Source organism: Lepidochelys kempii, chromosome 21, assembly GCF_965140265.1.
Source record: "Lepidochelys kempii isolate rLepKem1 chromosome 21, rLepKem1.hap2, whole genome shotgun sequence".
In the NCBI taxonomy this organism is placed as follows: domain Eukaryota; kingdom Metazoa; phylum Chordata; order Testudines; family Cheloniidae; genus Lepidochelys; species Lepidochelys kempii.
Window position 1 is genome coordinate 6,642,593 of NC_133276.1, and position 22,663 is coordinate 6,665,255.

A 22,663-nucleotide genomic window follows, 5' to 3' on the forward strand; every position below is an offset into this window, starting at 1 on the left:
GCCACAAGTCCTCCTTTTCTTTTTGCGAATACAGACTAACACGGCTGTTACTATGAAATCAGCACCAAATGTGACAACAGGATTGTCCAGTGTTAAGTGCATATCCTGTAATGAGAGTCTGCCTCAGGAGCACCCCAGTTCAAACCTTTCCTAGTATACGGTAACAGGCTTGTAAAAATTTAGTGAGCTAGAGGCCCCCTCCATCCCAGTGAAGAATATAGACTTCCTTAGTAAGACAGTAGTGATTGCTTGTTAGCAAAGGCCACGCAACAGCCATATGCTTTTTTGATACAGGGCACAATGGAGAGAATAATTTCACACCCCATCTTTCTGTTCTTACTGTTTTCTCTAGCTGGGCTGAGACTGCCTTTTATCCTTTGAATTGGAGAGCCAGGAGTGCTGCAGAAAGTGAGATGTCTGAGCAAACCAGCATCTCTTGATGTCTAATTTCTTCGGTATGGTTTTCATGTGACACATGGCAAGCCACACTTAATCCTATTTCACTGAAGCCTGGGGGCCATGTGGCAAACAGTCAAGGTGCATCAAGCATAGAAAGATGCTAGTAGAGATACCTATAGCCGCCTGTAATGTGGGGAAAGACTGCCCATGGGACTATGGAATAAAGAGGAGATATGCTTCTGAAAAGGGTTTGTCTCCTGTACACCTCATGCATTAAATAAGAGCACTAAATATATAAAACCTGAGATATGATCTGAGAGTTTCTCATTAGCTTGGTAATAACATTGTGGGCTAATAAACGTTTCCCACTCTGGAGTTTATGTAGATCAGGAAATGCTAGATTTGGTTTTCTTTCTATAGACACAGGTCACTATTCCAATTCTGTTATGCCCCTTGGGGATTAGGCATTGGACCTGTCTCCACTATGAATGCCAGTAGCTAACCTTAGACCTAAAGACATCAATAAACTATACCTCTTTTTAAACTCACCAGTGAGTAAATTCTAGGTCAAGTTCTGCACTTGGCTTAAACTCCTGCAATTGCAACTAACTTCACTTTGGTCTTCTGTCTGCACAGGATTTTTGATGAACAAGGAAGGATGTCCTGGAATAAAATAAAGATGCAATTCTATACAAATTTTGGAAAGGTTTGTTGGCATTTCATTTACATTCCATAGTTATAAATTGTGCTTTAACTCCCAATTTGACTTAAATTAATGTCCAAGTGTCTCACACAAAAGAGGCTGGTATTTTATTTTAATAATCCTTTTGTCTTTTTAGGTTGAATAACATCATTTATGTTTTGATAGATACGATGCTGTTCCCAACAGCAGTGAATTTCCTGTTGTCACGCTATCTCTGTCCCATATGCAGTTCTCGGCACTGGGTTTTGTTAACTTTGTACGCTGCAAACATTTTCCTTTTCAAACATTTTTGATGAATGGGAGAATTTAGGGTCATGAGAACTACCCATCTCAGTAAAGGGGACAGAATTAATACTGATTGTAATACTTTCTGCTGACTTTCAGCCAAAGGTCTCAAAATGTTTTATAACAAGATCATTTAAACTTTTTCTCATCCCTGCAAAGTTAAGGGTTTTTTTTTGTTTATCAGCTGCAGTTTACAGATGACAAAAGTTGAAGTTACTTGGCCCAAGTTACACAGCGATTTAAGTGGCCCAGCCAGGCATAGTCCAGGATCTTGGCTCCACTCTGAACGCTATACGGCATTTTGCTTTTTTCCCCCCAAATGTCTCTGAGGCCTGGCCTGACATGAGTAATGGGTTAATAATCCATGCTGGTAGACCATTCTAAATGTCCATAAAATCAATATCAACCTCTTATGTTAATACAGCTTAACAGCCCTCGCTGAATCTATCCTTGTAATTCGGTTGCAGACCTGATTTTTGTGAATTCTGAATTTGTGTGTAAACTTGAGTAGTTGATGGGGCCTTAGGATTCACCTGAGCTCAAATATTTTCTTTGATTAAAAGCTAAAGAAGCAAGAGGTGCTTTAAGTTTTATTCCCTGCCCTGCTGCAGACTTTCCTCCCTTGTCGGGGCTAGTTACTTACCCTCCCCATGCTTCACTTTCGCAACCTGTTAAAAATACTGGACAAACCATTAGAGACTGTGATAGGGAACAACTCCCCATTAACTGCAGTCGCAGACCTCATTGCCTTTTTCCAGCACTGACCTCTGTGCATTGACAATTGATAGATATCCCTCTAATAATCCAAATTGGGACAGCTGAGTCCATTTCCAGATGAGATTTCTGCTCCTTATAAATGGGAATATTGAGAACTATATATTTTGTCTAGTGCTGTTGTGGAAACTACTCTGATCCTATTCTGATAATGCCTGTTACCTCAACTGAGCGCTCATTCTATCAGGGAAACGACGTCTCGGCTAGGCTTGTGGGTTTCCAGTGATGATGTGTGCTTCATCCCGAGGCTCTGGCCCCTTTCTTCCCTGGGTACACACGTGCTTTGCTGAACATCAGTGACCCTGGGCTAGGTTTCCTGGTCTACTGGGGCTGAAACTGAAAGATCAGTAATAATATTTAGTAAGATTTATCAAACAGTTTTTTTTAAATATTGGTCCATTCATCTCTTGGGTGTGAGTCGATGGAGCTGAGCAAGAGGTGAATATTTCTTCATTATATAGATAATCATCATAGCTGCCCTGTGGGGCACATCAGGATTGTTAGACAGGCATCAGCTGGGATTAGAACACCAGAGTTCCTGGCTCCTAGAACTGTGCAGAACTCACCCCTCCCTGGAAGGATGGCTGGGGAAATAAAAAGGGGTGGAAAGGACAGGGGAGAGAGACAGAAAGAGAGAGGGGAAAAAAGAGGACAGGAGGATGGAATTAAGTAAATAAGATCTATTGTAGGTACATGATCATCCTGTGCCAATCCACCTGTCTTCCCTGTGATTCTTGGCCTTCTCCCTATATTTGCCATATTCCTCTTTCCTTCATTTACAGAGCAGCATCCTTAGTCTGACACTCCTGTAGTATCAGTTCAGTAAACCTTCTCTAAGGATTGTATCATGCTCTGTGTGTGGGGGAGGGGGATAGTTTTCGCCATCTTTGCTGTGAGCCTGAGGGCCCCAAAAAGCCATCCATGTCATCGGGCAAGGATTTAGCATCTGTAACAGCTGCCTTCAGCCAGCACTTTGTGAATGAACGTAGCCAGGACACCTTCCTTCCGCGACCACTTCCTGCTTCCATGGAGCAAATCTTTCAGAATAAACACCGGGAAATATTTGCACAGTGTTCTATAAACAGTGTCCACGGTGTTTACCTGAACCAAATACCTTTTTATCAGGTCATCAAATGCTTTTATAATAGTAGAGGTGGGACAGGGGAGGAAATTTAAAAAAAAGAAAAAAGATTCCAGATCAGCTGGTTTGACTACAAATTTCTCCTGCAGAAAAATGACCGAGGTGGTTTCTGCAAATATTTCCTTGTTGAGTCAATGTTCCAGGTTTCCTGCTTCATCTAGTAATCATTGACTTTTGGCTGGGTTGTTGTCGTCTTTGCTGCTCCTGCCACCCCTGCAGCTGGGTTGCTGGAGCGAGTCCCCATGGAAATTCTCCTTGCACTCCTCACTCCGACAATCTCCATGTCAGATTGTTTATACACAACACAGCACTTTATCCCACAGGCCCATAGGTTGTGTTTACCTGTTTTGATCTTAATAGAGGCAATAAAGTAAATCATTCCCATTCAGATTGCGGGATTGGGCATTGTTCAGGTTTGCAAACTGAGTTGTGCACGTCTCGAGGGTGCACAAGTCTGTGTATATGGATGTGGTATGTGTGTGTGGATATCTGTGTATTGCTGCCATCGTAGCGGATGTTGGGGTCTTGCAGGCCAGTTTCCCATTGGAAAGATTAAGGCAGAGAGCAAACTCCCTTGCTTTTTGCAACAGCTTTTCCATACAAAATGGTCACAAAGCTAACAGCAACGCAGCATGTCTCCAAAGATTGAACAGTGCTCATGTGCTAAGAAACAGAACGTAGAAAGGCTTCTCTGTGTGGTGCAGTAATGTGTTCCTGGGGTGGCACACCCGTACTCGGTTAATGCACACTAGGGAGTTTCTAGAGCACACCAGCAGGGTCTACACGAGCGAGTTGATGCACATTCGAATTCACAACCCACTGTTGCACATTACCACGCTGTGTAGACAGGTGCTAAGACCACGTGTAACTGTGGCCCCTGGGGACTCCCACCATAACAGTATTTATGTATCAAGTACGTGTGTCTGTAGATAGGTGCGGGTGTATGGATGTCTGCATACTCATGAACATACATCAGTCTGTATATGCCTGTGTTTAGGGATACTCTGCATGTTCAGGCGTACATGGTATAAGCTGCCTTCTCACACGCATGTTTCTAGGCAGCTGTTAGCAGGGGATGGGACTGACATGTACAAAGGAAAAAGAGAGGCCTTTTATCCAACCCGGAAAAGGCTTTGCGTTGTTAAAGTAACTAAAACAGCACCAAGCGAAAACCACGCTTGAACCTCCTGCAACGCGGGAGCCTTGTTGCAGACGTCCTTGCTCTGGTGTCAGTTCAGCTGTGACTATAGCAGGGCTCCAGCCTGGTTTCTCGGACGAGTGGCGCGAGCGTGGGTTCCACTGTAGGATGGGGGGAGGCCTTTGGGGTGCTTGTCATCCAAAGCAAATGTCACTCTCTTCCCTGCAACCCCTGTTTGTGGGGGCTCTGACTGCTGTGCTTGGTCTCCTTCCACTGCCACCGCGAAGAGCAGTGAATAAGCTGCGGGCTGCAGATGACGCCACGGCTCTGCAGGCATCCAGCTCCGTAGCCATGCTATTCCCTGTCACGGCTCCTGCTGTGCACAGCTGCTGTGGGAGAACATTGTCTGCTCAGGAGGAAGGGCTGTCCAATACAAACTGTAATGTGGGAGAGGCCTGAGGCCCAGACTCGGGCAAAGCAGCCAGAGGTCTCTCCGACCCAGCCTCTGCAGTCCCACAGGGCCGCCTGTTCCTCCTCCAGGGAAACGGGGCAGCAAGCATCCTCAGCAACAAGATACCTGCTTTCCTACCCTGTCATACTGCAGGGGATGGATTGGGAAGGGAAGCCGCTGCGGGGGGAGGGGTTTGCAAAACAGCAGTCGAGTTCTGGGAGAATCAGGATTCCTGGATTCGTTTCTGCCCCTGGGAGAGCAGTGTGGACGGCCGCTCACAGACAGCCTTGCCAAGTACGTAGCTTTAGGCCATAAGTTCTGAAAGGCAGCAGGTCTGCAACTTGGTCCTGTCATGTTAGAGGTCTGGGTTCTCTTCCCGCTTCTGCCAGAGTGATCCTGTGCCATCTGATTTATTGTGAAAAGAGGGTGAGAGTAGGGGGGGTGATACCTGCCTCCCTTTTTAGGGTAAAGGTGTATGAAGCCATGTTCAAGGGTAAAGGTCTTAAAGTGCACACAAAAATAAGCTGCTGTCGGTGGAAGAGGTCGGCTTAGAATGCTTGCGTTCCCAGCCCAGTGCACACTCCTCTAAGCCAAAGGGTAGTTAGAGAGTGATGCGGTTTCTCTTATCCATGGAAGCAGAGCGGGGGAATCCAAGGCACTTGAGATGGCTGGAGATAGGGTTGCTTTTTCTTCACCAGGCAGGCTGGCTGTCAGCCTGTTTAGTAAAAAAATATTTTAGTCTGCCGTGGGTTGTCACAGGGTCGTTGACCAAGAGACTAAGTGATATGTTCTTAAGCTGGATTGATCTATGTTCCCGAGTCTTCCTTACCAAAATCTTGGCCACGTGATCTATCTTGGCTTTTGTTTAATTAAGTCTCCCTGAAGTTAATTGCTGCAGCAGCATATCCTAGTCCTGTCCTTTTGCGCCTCTCCCTTCCCCCCACACCCGCCACTTTGAATTCAGTTTCCAAACTGTGTTTGATTAAAATACAGCTATAAATAAAACATGGCACATGCACATCCTGGAAGGCTCTTGGGGCGGTGAGGAAAAACCACCTCCCAGGCTCCGAGGGTGGGGAATGTGTGCACAAGGCTGAACTTCAAATAAAAGGACAAGTTTGGAAAGTGAGACTCTGTCACAAACTATGCCTCACATGCCACCTCCAGGGACAAGGAAGCAAAGGGCTGGGCACTTTAGCTTGCACTCTCCCTGTCTGTATTTTATATCCACCCGTTGTCTTTCATCTGATACTTGGACTGCAAGCTCTTTGGAACAGAGACTGCCTTTTTGTTCTGTGTTTGTACAGCGCCTTGCACCTATGGAGTCCTGGGCGATGACTGGGGTTGGCAGGAGCATCAATCATACAAATAATAAGAGGTTCTGAAAATGTACTACAGTGCTTTAATACTCATGGTGTGTTGCCCTTCCCCTCTGAGAAGTGGATTCAAGTAATTTACAATAAGACACTTATTCCAGCAAAGAGTCTCCACACGGGCAGTGAATCAGGAATAGCTATTCCAGAATAACTTCCCATGCTGACAAGCCCTAAGCCTTTAATGTAAGTGCTTAAAGGGCATCAGTAAACTTGCGGGAGATGCCCCTATCTGCCTCTCGCCTGGCAGTGAAGGGCTGTGAGTCATGCAGCTGCTCCAGGCTGAAGCTGTGTAGGTAGCTATGGTAGACTAGATTCACTGTAAGGCTGGCAATGAGGGATCCATGTTCTATTCCCACCTCTGCCACTGACTCTTTGTGTGACCTTGGATAAGCCACTTCCCCGCTCTGTGCCTCAGTTTCCCCATGTGTAAAGTAGGGGATAATGATAGTTACTGTGAGATCTATAGGCACCAAGAACTAAGTATTTTGAAGCAATTGGGCAATCAGGAGGCCTCAACCTCTTTCATACCAGGACCTCCGCATCCATCACCTGCCTATCCAGCACCCCGAAACCCTTTTGGGGCAGTACTCTTCATTAAAGCCATCCCAGGATATTGACTGAATGGCTCACGGAATACATCAGCTGCAAGTGGAGCAAATATGCTTCAGGGATTGGCTGGAGACAGGCGCTGGGAGCTGACAACTTGCTTGGTGTATGAGGCAGAAGAGAAAGCAGTTCCCTGCCTTCAGGGCTAAGTGGAGGAAAAGTGAGCAGCTGTGACTTGCAGGGAGCAAATACACAGGTGAGAACAGTGCTATTTTCCTGTCTCTCTTTTTATGTCTAACCACACTGCAGTCAAACTGGACTATTAAATCACAAAGCAAAGCGCTACCAACTGCACCCCAGTGAGCTGGAAATCCTGCCCCAACAGCTCTGGCTGCTCCACCGGGTGACAGAGAGGCTTGATTGTCTGTCTGGCACCCAGACAGTGCAGAAGTAAAATAACCTCGTGGAAGAGGAAGGGGGGACCAATGCAGCCCCAGCCCGGAGCTGGTCTCAAGAGAAATCCCAACATGATGCAGCAGCGTGGGACGGAGCGCGCTTCCTTTGGCCTCCAGCTGCTTAGGAACCCTGCAGCGGGGCACATCACTCGGGTCCTAGGTAGCCAGGGCAGCGCAGCCATGTCACAGCGGAATGGAAACTGCGTGAACATGGAGGGGGAGGAGGAAGGAAGACTGTAGGGCAGGGTCAGAAACGCCATCAGAAGGAGCTCAGGCAAAGCAGCCGTGTCCCCGATGGACAGGCTCTGCCTCGGCTTCTGCATCTGTGGCCTAACACGCTTGCTGTCTGTCCAGCAGGGTCGGGGCATGTCACCGTGAGTCTGGTTACAGCTCAGTCCTGGCCCTGCTACAGCAGGACTCCATTTCCCACACGGGAGAGGCCTGGTGGAAGTGCTGCCAAGGCTCTCTTGGGCCAAGCATGCACCCAGAATGGCCCAGTATTCTGGGAGAGGAATGTGAGGCTCCCTGCCCCATGTGTGTGGGGGTCTTCATCAGGGGCTGGGAAGTGGTAATGGAGTGATGTGACCTATTTTAAAGAGGGGAAAGGGAGGGAAGTGGGCATGCCCTTGGCTTGGGGGTTAGGGTGGGGCAAGGTGACCAAGATAATCCCTGTCCTCACTGCAGTCTCCTTAGCTCAAATCTGGTTGTCCTTGGGGAGCGAAGGGTTAACCAGTGGGCGAGCTCCAGGAAGCCAGGTGTTAGCTATCAGTCAGAGTGTGTGTAATGAGTAGTGACAGGCCAACTGCCAAAGGGCCTGTGTTAAGGTTCAGAGAAGCAACCAGAAACTCAGAGACGTTTAACCTGCACCACCTGGGTCTGCAGAGGCTGCAAAACACCAGGAGGGGCCTGGTGCTCCCTGCCTCAGTCATACACGGTGGGGCCTCTCTAACGTACACCTGTCTTACACTGGTGTCAATCCGTTGCCTTCAGTGGGGTTACTTCTCACTGACACTGGTGTAACTAAGAGGAGACTCGGGCCTGTCTGAAAACTAGAGGCACCCAACAATGATGCAAAGTTACAGGAAGAAAAAGTTAGTAGGGAGGTCATTGCTTTCCTTTGAAAGGTTTGGTTTGCATTTTACACAGCTGCTCGGGCAGGCTATCTCCTTCAAAACAGCTCATGCGTCTGTAGCAATGACATGCCTTCTGGCAGGGATTCCTGGTTTGTTGCAGCCAGTGGGCAGGGCAAGGGACAAAGGACAGACCAGCTGGGGCACGGTAGACACTGTTCAAACTTCTAGCTGCACCCCTGCCAGGGAGGGCAGGAGGCTGAACATGCTGCCTACAAGACATGTGATAACTCTATGGGTGGAAGGAAACAGAGGTTAAGAATGCAGTCTGAAGAGCAGCTGAGTGAATGCTAAAGTATTTGTCTTACATTGGGCAAATAGGGTAGATACATCTGAATTTCAAACATGGTTTAGCAAAAATAAAACAAGTTTAATGGGAAGCTTTTTGCATCCCCTGCTGCAGCCACAGCGACGCTGGGCTGCCAACTCTGGGAACCTTTCCAGTATCTATAAGGAACTTAACCACGGGAGTGAGTTTATTTGCTTGGCTGGCAGAGCCCTGGGGTTTCAAAAGGACTCAGGGAAGACCTTGAGGAGCAGGAAACCGGGGTTGCAAGCAGTGAGAATGCAGAGGGATAATCAGCCACTCCAGCCTCGGCTGTCACCACTAAGGGCCCTATTTCCAAGTGGTCAGTGCCCACAACCAGGCAGGGCCAGGTTTTTCAAAAGCGGACAGCTCCCTCTGAGAGGCTGGTGGAGAATTTTCAAAAGAGCTCAGCCCTGGGCCTGGTTCAAAATTTTCTATCACAACTGTTTTTTGTTTTTGTTTTTGTTTTTTGTGTGTGCCAAAACATCTGGTTTTCAGTTAAACACAGTTTTTCACAGGAAGTGTGTGATTTTGGCAGAAAATTCCAACTTTTTGCCAATCTCCTCCCGTCCCACCTAACAGCTGAAATGTTTTGCTTTTTTAATGAATAGTTGACATTTCCCAAGGAACCAAGCTCCACTTCCCAACTCACTGTGCTCAGGTGTGGGGCTAACTGCTGAGCCCTTTGAAAAATCCCCAGTCTCTGCCCAAAATACAATACGCATCCTTGCCTCTTGCCATAGCAGGTCTCCCTCCATGGCTCCCTCTAGGCTCGTCAGGCAGGCCCTATCTGATGTTATCCTTGCCTAGCTCTTCCTGTGACTTCACCTCTGTTCAATGTAATCTCCTGTGCCTAAACCCACTTCATCAGGAGTCTTCCTTGCCTACTTCAGATCCCATCTCTTCACACTCCCCCTCCTCATTAACAATCCTCTCACCCATTAAGCCTTGCCTAGGCACAAGGTTTGCACCAATTATCTACATTGGTGGAAGCCTCTTATGTGGACACTCTAAGTGCCCCATGTTGATTTAGGCTCTGGTCCTGCCGTGAGACCCCATGTGAGCTGAGCTCCATTGAACTAAATTTACTCACTTTCAGTGGGGCTCCACCCCATTGCACAGATACTACACTGGTGAGCATGGTGTAAGATCACATGCAGAATAGGATCTGGGCCTGGGATTCTAAGCTCACTGGAGCAGAAAGAACTGTGTATGAGAGTGTATCTGTGTGTAAAGCATTGTGCACATCTTTAGCTCTGCGTGAGTGAATAACAGCAAGAAATCCCATGCTGTGGCTTGAGCCCTCTATCATCTGACACAGCACAGAAATGCTTCCACCCAACTCCAACATTGCCAACCCTAAATAATATATAACAAATGGAAGAAAGGGGAACTTGATAGTAAATCAGAAGTCAGGAACTGTAGAAAATTAGTAAGGAACAAAGAATGTAGGCCATACCTCCAGGCTGTGGGAAGCCATGACTGAAAAAGATTTGGGGGTCGTGGGGGATAATCAGCTGAATATGAGCTCTCAGTGTGACCTGTGGTCAAAAGAGCTAGCACTCTTTGTACTGGGATACATGAACAGGAGACTCTTGAGTAGGAACAGAGAGGTTATTTTACCCGTCTGCTTGATGCCGGTGCAACTGCTGCTGGAATATTGTGTCCAGTTTGGCTGCCCAGGAAGGATATTGATGTATTGGAGAAGTTTCAGAGAAGAGCCACCAGAATGATTAAAGGACTAGAAAATGTGCCTTAGAGTGAGACACTCAAGGAACTCAATCCATTTGGCTTAACAAAGAAAAGGAATTATTTTGGAGCAGTGAGATGGGGCATCTGCCCCATACTAGCCCATAAAGGGTTAATAGTACCTTAGGCAAGCTGCTCAACAGGCAGCCAATTGGAGAAGATCCTAGGGAGGCTATGAAGGAGACAGCCAATTGGAGAGGGCTATGAGGAGCAGCCAATCAGGGCTGGGCAGGCCCATATAAGAAGAGGAGGACTGCCTGCCTTGCAGGCAGAGGGCACTTAGTACCTTGGACAGAACAATGTTGGGTAGGATCGGGGAGCGAGAGCGAGCTCCCAGGTGACTGCTGGCATGCTTGGGCCCTGAGACAAGGATGGAGAGGGGGCTGTGGGGAAGTGTCCCAGGGATGTAGACTGTGGGTTTGGAGGCGACACAGCACGTGGCTGCCATCTCCAGGGTCCCTGGGCCGGGACCTGGAGTAGTGGGTGAGCCCGGGTCTCCCCCTACCCCCACTTGCCACTGAGGAGGTGGCTGGACAGTGGACTATGGTTCCCCCGTAAGAGGGGAGAACAGAGTATGACACAGCTGGAGGCTGTGTCCTGAAGAGGACACCGTGTTCTTTGGGACAAGCTTCCTGGAGCAGACGTGACTGTGGCGAGACGCCACCAGACGAGGGCGCACTGGCAAACTCAGCTAATTCCCAGGACAGCCAGCAGGAGGTGCTGTGAGTCGAACAGTGAGTCGAACCCTGTCACAGGAAGTTCCATGGCCTGTGTTATACAGGAGGCCAGACTAGATTATCACAAAGGTCCCTTCTGCCTTAGAGTCTGTCGCGGGGGAAAGTCTTCAGAAATCGTGTATGGACCCCAAAAATCATGAGATTCCCAATAATAAATGTTGGGTTCTTTTCATTTGCCTTCTGGTTAGGAGTTAGGCTGCATTCAGGTCACCTTTTCAAGCTCTGCAACCAAGAGGACTAGAAACCGGCTTTTTTTTTTTTTTTAATGAAAACGGAGAGTCTCCCCTGATCACATGCCTCCTGGAACTGGCCCCAAAGACCCAACTCTCACAGGACTCCTGGTGAAATCACAAGAGATGGCAGCTCTATAAAATCGGCCAAGTGTTGCTACTCTCTCCACGTGGAACTGAGGAGATAACCCAGAGAGGAAGCTGCTCCATTACCCAGGGCACAGGAACAAGCCTGTGGTGTGCGGCCACTATAATTTGCTGGGACACACGAGAAAAGGAAATCATAACTTTTTTTTTTTTTTTTTCAAACCTTCAGGCCCAGTTGTTGTGTAGCCTGGCAACAATCCAGCTGCAGTTAATGTCCCTCCCTGGGAAGCCTGGCCTCACACCTCTCACTGGCAGCAAACACCGGGTGTCATTTCTGTAGCTCCTTGGAGTCTCCCCCTTCACCCCAGTTCTGCCTGTTCACCACTCTTGCAGGGTCTAAAAAAGCATGAAAGCTGGAACTGATCTTCCAATAAAACCCCCTCCGTTTCCTAGAGCAGCGAGTGACATTGTTCTGAGGGTTCCTTGGCTAGCCTGGGGGCCTGAGTAACTTGAGCACTTTTGAAAAATCTCACCCTCGGTCTCCTGCCCTCTGAAGAGGGCTGAGGTGAACTCTCCCCAGCATTCCTCCCGGGCTAAAGGCTGCCCTGGACTTCTTTCCATAACCTGTTCATCTCTTTCTTCTCATGCTTGTGAAATGCCTCACAAGGCGTGCGCACGCACACACGACTATTGTGTGCACAAATTCTATTCCGAGCCCTCTCTGGGTGGGACGGTGCTGAAACCTTCTCCGGATGGAGCGGAGGGGGAGGAAAGCTCATTAGATCAGAGCCCTGTCTGGCTCCTGCACCTTCCACTGAGGCAGGACACAAGGATTATTTCCTCAGACAGGCTCACCCCTGCCTCTAGGTTAGGGCGGTCAGTGGCAGCTCCAGTCTTCTTTCCCCTCCTCTCCCTGAGGACGGAAACAGTTGGTCTTGAAGAACACTCAGAACAAAACCCAACTGTTCCAAAGGCTCCTCTTCAGCTTTGCTGGCAACTTTCTTCCAAAAGCACCGAGAAAATCCTCTGGAGCCAGCTGCCTCTCATCTCATGCTGGAGAATGAACATGATGTGGACTGGGAATGAGGAGACATGGGTTGTCTTCTGCCCCTGACCTGCGGTGCAAGTCACTTCACCTTTCCCCTGCACCCTTTGGGTTGTCTGCTTAGACTGCAAACTCCTTGGACTGGGGACTGTCTCTCATTGTGTGTGCAGATGCAGCACCCACCACAATGAGACCCTGCTCTCGGGTGTCCATTGGAATACAAGTAATAGCCTCTGAAGTCCATATCTAGGCACTGAAATCAGTAGTTTGATTTTCAAAGATGCTGAGCACCCAACATCTTTTTATTATCTTAAATGGCAGATACTAATCTGGAAATCTGTCATCTGATCTAGATGCCTAAGTATGGCATGAGCAGCCTTGCTTTAGACCCCCAGCTCTGAAAATCCTGGGCCCTTGTTTCTTCTCCTAAGAGAAAAATGAATGAGAGAAAAATACTTTTCCTGTTTAGGGAGAATGAGAAGATAAGCCCTAAAGTGCAGCTGTCTGCTCTGGCCACCCTCTGTGCAAACAGCTAGCATACCCCTCGGCTCCCTTTGTTAGAGCTGATGCCCTTTTTTCCCTTTTAGATGCATTAGACTCAATTATACACAATCCATCTCCCACGAGGATCACTTCAAGCTGGCATGAGAGTCTTGGGAATCCAGGGAGCACACAGGGAAAGGCAGGAGAAAGCTTCCTAAACTCACAAGTGTCCAGCAAAAATTCGGAACTTAATTCCAGAGGAAACTTCAGTGAGCACTAAATAAATATGATGTCACTTTGCAGTCTGCACACTTTCCCTCCAGAAACAACAACGGGGAGTCCTTGTGGCACCTTAGAGACTAACAAATTTATTTGGGCATAAGCTTATTCACCCCTTTGTGTCAACTGTTGGGAATAGGCTACATCCACCCTGTTTGAATTGGTCTCGTTAGCACTGACCCCCCACTTGGTAAGGCAACTCCCATCTTTTCATGTGCTGTGTATTTATATCTGCTTACTGAATTTTCCACTCCATACATCTGATGAAGTGGGTTTTAGCTCATGAAAGCTTATGCCCAAATAAATGTTAGTCTCTAAGGTGCCACAAGGACTCCTCGTTGTTTTTGCTGATACAGACTAACACGGCTACCCCTCTGAAACCTTTCCTTCCAGAGAATCTCCAAGGGCATTATAAATAACGGAGCCACCTAACATCTTAGGTAAGGTTTGGAGAGAGGACCTGATTTTCTCACTTTACAGAGAGGCACAGAAGATTGAGGTAATTTGCCCAAGATCATACTGCAGGTCAGTAGCAAGTCTGCAATAGAACCCAGGGGCCAGATTCTATGCTGCACCTTTAAGGTGGCCCAGCACAGAAAAGTGCAGCCCAGGAATGAGATGGGCTTTGCCCCTCCTGGATTCTAAGGCTTAAGGCAACTTCCTCACTCCTGCCAGCAGGTTATCCCCATGGAATAGGTGGAGTCAGAGCACTGCAGTCATGCCACCTGCTGCCAGCATGCCTGTACGCTGGAACTGCAAAAGAGAGGTGTCCCGTATGCTAGTGGGTTAGAGTTTTGCCTATAACAAGGTTCAAAAAAGGACTAGATCAGTTCATGGAGGATAGGTCCATCAATGGCTATTAGTCAGGATGGGCAGGGATGGTGTCCCCAGCCTCTGTTTGTCAGAAGCTGGGAATGGGCGACAGGAGATGGATCATTTGATGATTCCCTGTTGTTCATTCCCTCTGGGGCACCTGGCATTGGCCACTGTCAGAAGACAGCACTGGCTCTAGGTTTTTGCTTGGGTGGCCGGAATGCCGCCCAAGTGGGGGGGGGGGGGGAAAGGATGTCCGGAAAGCCGCCCCTGGAATTGTGCAGCCCCAAGCACGTGCTTGCTTTGCTGGTGCCTCAAGCCAGCCCTGGACAGGACACTGGGCTGGTTGGACCTTTGGTCTGACCCAATATGGCCATCCTTAGCTCTGCAGAAGGAGAATTCTCCCAGAAGCCTCTCCATTGCCTTTCCAGCCCTCAGTGGCATGGACTGGAATCTGGCCCAGGTCTCCTGGCTCACAGTCTCCCAGTTGAAATTGCCCTAACAGTTGCTAGGGAGGCTGAGCTGAATCTGCCATGGTCCTTACACCCTGAACCAAATTGCCCAGGTTCAGGCAGTCTCTGTTCTCTCGCTCTGGGTTCTGCTTGCCACGTAAGCTGCTGACACCCAGCCCCTGTCAAGATTTTGGCAGATACAGCAAGCGCAGCATGTACCCTGGTACATGAGATTTGGATAAGACCAGGGCAAATCAGCAATGTGATCTAATCAGGCACAAGCCTCTGAAGTGGCAGTTAGTGGCAGTTAGCCCAGCACTTCCCCTTCCTCCTGATAGATGTAACTCTCGTTAAGTGTGTGTTTAACTTAAAGCATATGGTGTTGGTGGAGCTAATGCTGTACTTAAAGCTACGCTGGATCAGAAAGCGTGTGCTCGGCGCCTTGCAGGATTGAGCCCTGAAATGGTAAAATATCAAATGTTTTTAAAATTCGTAGCTGGGGCACGAGGGTGGCCAGTTTGGCTGGCTCAGGAGATTTGCAGCTCTTCACCTCTAGGTGACCAGCTCAAATACAGCCCAGCGACTGAGAGTTGTTAGTGTAGGGTGATGGATCAGTGGCCTCTGTGTAATGAATTTGGCAGGTCTCAGCCTGACCCCCTGAGCACAAGCATCAATGCCACTCTAACTGTAACGTTGAGGGGCAGCATGGAGGAAGATCTCACTGCCACTGCAACAGTCCTGTGGCTAACTAGCATTGCCTTCCAGCACTTTTCACCTTCATGACAGTCACGTTAAAGAAATAGAATCCCACTGGCCGCTATAGCCCTGACCTTCCTGCTGTGTTGTGCTTGCAGTGTCCAGCTGCACTTCCAATGCACCTGAGCTGCAGCCAGACAAGCACTGCCGATGAGGAGGATGTGCCCCTCTGGTCCATTTACAGCTGTAACTTTCCCAGGCAGACCCGCCCCATCCTAGGTGTCAGTCTGGCACATTAATATTCTTTATTACTTACACAGTGCTGAGTGCTTTGCTGACCGCTAAAAAGGCTACGTCCTTTGCCTGAAAGAGCTTATCACTGAAAATTTTCAACAAGATGCTGTGGATGATAGCAGTGAGCAGTGGGGGTGAGAATAAATGGAGAGGAGGGCAAGGGTTACAAAAACAAGATCCTGCAGCTACTTAAGGTTCCTGTGGGCCTGTCTTGTTCCAAACAGATCCATCCTTTGGCCCCAGTTCAGCAAAGCCTTTCAGCACAGAATCCATCCCCATTCAGCAAAAAACATAAGCACATGCTTAACTTGAAGTCAATAGGATTTAGGCACAGGCTTAAAGTTAATTATGCACTCGCATGCTTCGTCGAAGAGGCATGAACTGGGGCCTGTGTGGGCGTACGCATATCATGCATGTTTTGTACAGAAGCTGTAATGTGCAATGGAAATGCTAGGAGTGATTGTTAATAATTATACTCAGCACATGTATACTGTTTTTCATCTGTTGATCTCAAAGTGCTTTACAAAGGTGTGTAAATATCATTAGCCTCATTTTACTGATGGGGTGAATGAGAAGAGAGGTGTGAAGGCTCAAATGCTCAAGAGTGACCCCTCATTCTGAGCACCTCTGTTTGTGAGAGCCCAGCTGGAGACACTTTGGGCCTGATAGTCAAAGATGCTGACAAGCCATAAGCAGCACAGGGACTGAACCAGTAAATGGTGGTGTGGCACAAACGGGTATCTCCACCGAGCTGCCTTCTCAGGCTCCAGAATCTCAGCTTTCATATCAAGTTTCCAGCTGGGAAGAAAACCATGAAAATGTGATCCAAGAGTAGCTGTTACAGGGCTGTCTGCCTAAGCCTGGATGCTGGGAGAGGTGGGACCTGCCTCCTTCACCTCAGTGATAATCATGTAAATGTCAACATCATTAACCATTTCATTGCTCATGGAAGCAGGCAAGCAACGAGAGGAAAGATCATGGACATGCGCCATCTGCTGTCAGTGAGGTCCCATTTTGGCACAATGAGTGGGTGGTGTTTGGGAGATGCCATCACGTTTTTTTCCCCGCCACAGTCAAGACAGAGCAAAGCCCAAGGTGCCTAGCAGAGCTCCTAAGCATATTCAAACTCCATTGAGGGCTGGCCGTGCCCTGTGAGCTCCCACAACCACGTGTTGAACATCTGCACAGTCTACTGTGAGCAATGCCTCATTCTGATGATGACTCAACGGGCAGCGCTGATGTCACGGTGGAGCTTGGAAGAGTGCCACCACCTTGTCTCCCTCCCTGTCCCCTCCATTCCACCCTTGCCCATAACTCCAGCTGAAGTCAACAGGAGCAGCAGATGCTCTGCACCTTCAAAATTCCAAACCAAGGAGTCTCAAAGTGGGCCCCTCGAGAACAAAGCCCCCCACTGTTACAGGCCACCTTCAACAATCTGGCTGCTTGTGGCTAGCCCAACGTTACACAGAGAGGCAGAACTGGGACTAGAACCCAGAAGTTCTGACTTCCACGCTATGGCTCTAACCATTAGACCTTTGCAGTGCTTAGCAGTAGGTCCTGGAGGCATGGTGTTTTGGGAGTCAGACATGTGTTCCAGCTGAGAATACACCACACAGCGTGCACTGAAATAACACTCACGCTTACCTAATTACCCATCTATAATTATAAGTGAACAAGGTTTCCCCAAATAGAAGAACATGGACAGCTCTGCCCACGCAGATTTACAAGCGTAAACATAACGAGACTCTTTGAAAATGTGCTTCCAGCTAAATCTGGACCGGAGGGAGCTTTTGCAGGAAACAGCAGCAGCGTTTCCACCCGTCAGCCATCCCAGTGAGCTGTACCAATGAGTCAGTTCCCATCGGTTCAAGTGACAACACGTGCAGGTGCTCCTGTGCTTTTCCCAGCAGTGCGCAGATTCTCTTCAGCAAGTTGTTCAAGAGGGAACATCTGCTCAAAGTGAAAACAAGACTGTTCATATACATCTGATCCAAACTGGAATACAAAGTGGGACTGAGACCCAAGCAGAGACCCAGTGATACTCAACTAAGGGACACTGTAAAAATAAGCATCTTTTTCTCTGCAACTGATAGAGCTGGGTGAATATATTGCAAAACAGTGGGCCAGATCCTCAGCTGATGCATCGGCATAGCTCAATTGACTATATGCCAGTTTGACATCAGCTGAAGAACTGGCCCGAGTGACTGTTTGCAAACACTAGTTTCAATTAAGAGCAGCTGTTCGTGTCCACCACATTCCTGCCTTTTTTTCATCCTCTGTTCATGAACATTCACACAAACAGATATTTGTTCACACAGATGTTTGGGGAATGGCTGTTCTTCGTACGGGCGCCCGTCTTCACATATGGATGAGGGGACTCCTGGATGAACAAGAGCATTCATTATTCCTTAAATCATTCCATTCAGGCATCCAATCAAAGAGCAAAATATATATATACCCAGTGACTTAAGCAACAAATCACACGCCATGAATAATGAATAGGGGACAGGTCACAAACTGCCGACAGTGTGAAATGTGTTTGCATTCAGTTGAAACAATTACAAATGATGAACAGATTAGAGGGGAGGGGGGAAGGTCAATACTGTGGATAATTCACAATCAGGGATTTAAAAAAAATTGGGGTTAAATTATTCAAAATGACACATTGGTTTGTTGTTGTAGGGTTGGTGATGGCCTAGGCATTGGGGGGCTGTGTTTTCTAGTTTGTTCAAGGGCTCTGTGGTTCTTATTTGTTATTGTAGGGCTTGTCATAGGTGTTGAGACTGCATGCCCTGGATTGTTGTTGTAGTGTTGCATGGGGGCCATGGGTCTATGTACTCTGTATTATTATTGTGGGGTTGCTCAGTGGCATGGTATTTCATCCCTGTTGAACTGAGTCTAGTGCCTGGAAGCCAGTTTCACGGACCCTGGTGAAACACTTGATGAAGTGGTTCAATGCCCGCTAGACAAGGCATTACTGTTCCTGGGTCTGGGTCAGCCAAGTGGGGTGCTACGGTTCTGGCATGGTTAGCTGGTGTGCCACTTGAGTGAAGTCGTCCAGCACCAATATAGGGGGTGTTAGGTCTCAGGATCCTTCTGGATTGACGGAGTCTCGTGCTGTGGATCCAGCACGTTTGATGTTGCTGATCTACTTGCTTGAAGTGACTTGGCTGGAGCCCAGTGTAACTGGCACTAGAATCAACCATGGTGGAAGTTGAGTTTGTTCCCAATTCAAGTGACTTAGGACCCACCTAAGACTACATAGTTCAGTGGCAAAGATCCAGCACATTTGCTTGTTCAAGTGTCAGGAATACCCAGATCCGTTCCAGGAGAGTCAACGGAGGCCCTGGCATTCCTTTCCTGGGAGTCTCTCCTACATCCGATGAAGTGAGCTGTAGCTCACGAAAGCTTATGCGCAAATAAATTGGTTAGTCTCTAAGGTGCCACAAGCACTCCTTTTCTTCCTCCTGACAAAATCAGACTGGGGGCCTGAGCAGGGCATGACAAGGCCTTCCTTGCCTACCGGACCCTTCTGCTGGGTTATCTGTGTAGGGCTGCTGGAGGGCACCTGGCTGGGTACTCTGTGTTGTTATAGGGTTGCCCCGGGAGGGGGGGGGGGTGGGCTGTGTGCCCTGCGGTGTGTTGTTGTAGGGTTGCCCGGGGGGGGGGGGGGCGGTGTGTTGTAGGGTTGCCCATGGGGAGGGAGGGGGGCTGTGTGCCCTGCGGTGTGTTGTTGTAGGGTTGCCCGGGGGGAGGGGGGGCGGTGTGTTGTAGGGTTGCCCGAGGGGAGGGAGGGGGGCTGTGTGCCCTGCGGTGTGTTGTTGTAGGGTTGCCCGGGGGGAGGGGGGGGCGGTGTGTTGTAGGGTTGCCCGAGAGGAGGGAGGGGGGCTGTGTGCCCTGCGGTGTGGTGTTGTAGGGTTGCCCCGGGGGGAGGGAGGGGGGCTGTGTGCCCTGCGGTGTGTTGTTGTAGGGTTGCCGGGGGGGGGGGAGGGGGAGGGGCGGTGTGCCCTGCGGTGTGTTGTTGTAGGGTTGCCCCGGGGGGGGGCTGCTTCGTGCATTTTAAGCGGCCGAGGGAGGCAGCTGTTGGAAAAGCAAGAGGCTCTCTTCGTCCTCTGGGCTGATACCAAGACGAGGGCGCAGGGCAGGCTGGAGCCCCGCACGCCCCAGGAAGCCCGGGGCCGCGCGAGGATACTCCCCCCCCCGGGGCCGCGCGAGGATACCCCCTCGCCCCCCCCCCCGCGGGATCTCCCCCCCACACCCCGCAGGGGACCTCCCCCCCCAGCCCCGGCGGCGCATGCTCCTGGGAGCGTCCAGCAGCGAGGCGATTTAAAAGGCGGCGGAGCGCGGAGCCGAGCGGGGCAGCTGCCGAGGAGCCGGGCGGAGCCGGGCCGAGCCCCCTGCCCCTCTCCAAGGTAGGGCGAGCGCGCGTGTGGGTCCCCTGCCCGCCGGGGCTGTCAGCGGGCGCGGCTCAGACTCTCCCGGGCACCCGGGGCTGCCCCCCCGGGGCGAGGGGCCAGAGAGCCCCGGCAAAGGGCGAGCGCAGGGTCCCGGGCCGGGCTGCTCCGGGCCACGCCCGGGGCTCCCGGGGGCGGTGTCGGCCCCGCGGGGGGCAGAGGAGACCCGCCCGGGTGAGTGGGACCCGGTGGCTGCTCCGGGGGCACCCGGGCTGCCCCCCACGCGCGGGGGCTCCAGTCTCATCCCTGGCAGGGGCGGCGGTATTTGGGGGGGACATCCGCTGCCCTCCGCTTTGTGCTCTGTCTTTTCCTGGCTTCCCCGGGGGGACAATCGGTTCTGTGCTGGGGCTGCCCGAGGAGGACACACGCTGCCTTTAGGTGGCTTTTTTTCTTTTTCTTTTTACAAATAAATGTCATTCCTTTTCTTACTGGGCAGCGAAACGACTTCATCCCTGGATCTCGTGCGTTCCTTATCACCGTTCAGCGCTTTCCTTTCCCCGGCGTTGTGTTGTGCGGTGGCTAGTTAGTTAAAAAGCCAACCAGGAATTTGAACTATGTGGAACAACCGTGGGGTTGCTGAAGTTTGTCAGTCGTCTAATGTGACTGTAAATATAGATACATATATATTCCGTTTTGACATACTCCAGCCTTTCCCTCTCCTGCATAGAGCAAACAACATGCTTTTAACACACTCCTCATCTGTCAAGGGGGAGAGAGACCACAGAAACTGGCTCGTTCCTAAGGAGGGAAGAGATTTTGAGGGCTAGCGCTCTTCCTGTCTCTGTAGATAAATGTGTCCTACATCTCTTGAGGCATTTGACAAGGCAGTCTGACCTGGTGCCTTTTTAAGTAACATTAATAATAACAATGAGGCTACTGGAGACAGGGAGCTTTTAATATAAAAATTTTGAAGTAGCTTTAGTCAGCAGGAATGGAAGGTGTAAAAGTGCAAGGCATAGGTGAGAATGTCACTTCAGGTAGAGCTGATAAGCAACGTGTGTGTGTCCGTCCGTCGTCCTACCCAGTTTTGTTCTTTGTGGGTTTTGTGCATTGCTTTTCTGGCTGCTTTTGTGCAGTCCAGAAGTTGTTATATATGTTAGTTCTAAACCTTAGAGAGAAGGGGGAAAAGTCTAGGAGAAGAGAGATGAATCTGGACTTTCCAGAATCCTGGGAGTCTTGCAGGGACAAACCAGCCAATACTGTAATTAACCCGAATCAAAGAAAACAAGCATGTCTCAAAACTAGTAATGTTGGTATGACTTGAGTTCTTGATGGGCACGCTGCTTTAACTGAGTAAGGTACCAATTCGTGTTTCCCTATGTGTAGGGCCCTCCTAAATTCATAGCCATGAAATATGCGTCACGGACCATGAAATCTGGTCTTTTAGGTGCTTTTCCCCTATACTATAGAGATCTCACGGGGGGAGACCAGTGTTTTTTTCAAACTGCCCAAAAGAGAGTTGCAGGAGAGTCCCAAGGTTATTTTAGGGGGGTCATGGTTTTGCCATCCTTTCTTCTGCCCTGCCTTCGGAGCTTGATGGCCGGAGAGCAGCGACTGTTGGCCAGGCACCCAGCTCTGAAGGTGGTGCCTCGCCAGCAGCAGTGCAGAAGAAAGGGTGGCAACACCATCCCGTGCCATCCTTACTTCTGCGCTGTGGCTGGCGGCAGCAGCGCTGAAGTAAGGGTAGTAGTACCACAACCCCCCCTACAATAATCTTGCGACCTCTCTCCCCCCTTGCCCCAGCTGCTTTTTGGGTCAGGGCCCCTACAATTGCGATGCCTTAAAATTTCAGATTTAAATAGCTGAAATCGTGAAATTTACTATTTTAAAAATCCCACGACCGTGACATTGATCAAAATGGACTGTGAATTCGGTAGGACCCCACCGATGTGTGACTGCTTTTGATCAAATAGAAAACCAATGTAAGGAATTAGGATTTTTGTGTTAGTGAGAGGAAGCTTGATTTCAGTGCTTCTCCAAAGCCACTTGGTCTGCAAAACTGGACCGGAAATGTTTCAGGAACAACATTTCTACTCCCTGTCTGGAGCTGGAAGGTTCATGGATAATGAAAAGGAATAAACCAAACTCAAACAAGGTTCAGTTCAGGTGTGGTTACAGTCTTAGATAAAGGTTCAGGGAGATGTGTATGTGACACTTGATCAGAACTTAACTGGGAGTTTTTTGGCAATTTTACTCAGAATCTATTTCTCAGAGTGCCTAAATGACATAGGTGCCTAAGTCACTTTCAAGAATGGGACTTGGGTTGCTGAGTCACTCAGGCACTTCTGAAAATCTTACCTGCTAACTTTTGAACAGCTTCTAAGTGACTCACTGTACCTGCAGGCCTCTTTCTGTCATAAAGGATCAATTCATGCCACCAGGTCGTTTCTCGCATCTTCCTGTTGTTCCTTGGTAGCTTTCCTACCCTTAAGGGAAGTGGTTCTTAGATACTTGCAGTGAAAGAGCCAGGGTTAGAAATCAGGGATTCCTAGCTCCTAGTCTTGTGCTGAGATTGCCCAGTTAAACTCTGGAACATATTGCCGTAAGATATCCTTGAGGCCAAGGACTTAAAGAGGATTTTTAAAAGGATTTGACATAATATGGCTAAGAAGAATATCCAGAGTTGTTAATAAATAACT

The 22,663-nt window shown here is 49.2% G+C and overlaps 1 protein-coding gene across 2 annotated transcripts in view; it reads left to right on the forward strand.

Moving 5' to 3' along the window:
* The first annotated feature begins 19,901 nt into the window (after window positions 1-19,901).
* The window catches only part of SLC45A3 (solute carrier family 45 member 3), a 39,945-nt gene continuing 37,183 nt past the window's right edge, over window positions 19,902-22,663 (forward strand). The window contains exon 1 of one of the 2 annotated variants that reach the window (XM_073320081.1): window positions 19,902-19,982. The gene's annotated coding sequence lies outside the window, so the exon portion shown is untranslated. The remainder of the gene's footprint in view (window positions 19,983-22,663) is intronic. The other variant, XM_073320084.1, reaches the window with a different exon arrangement.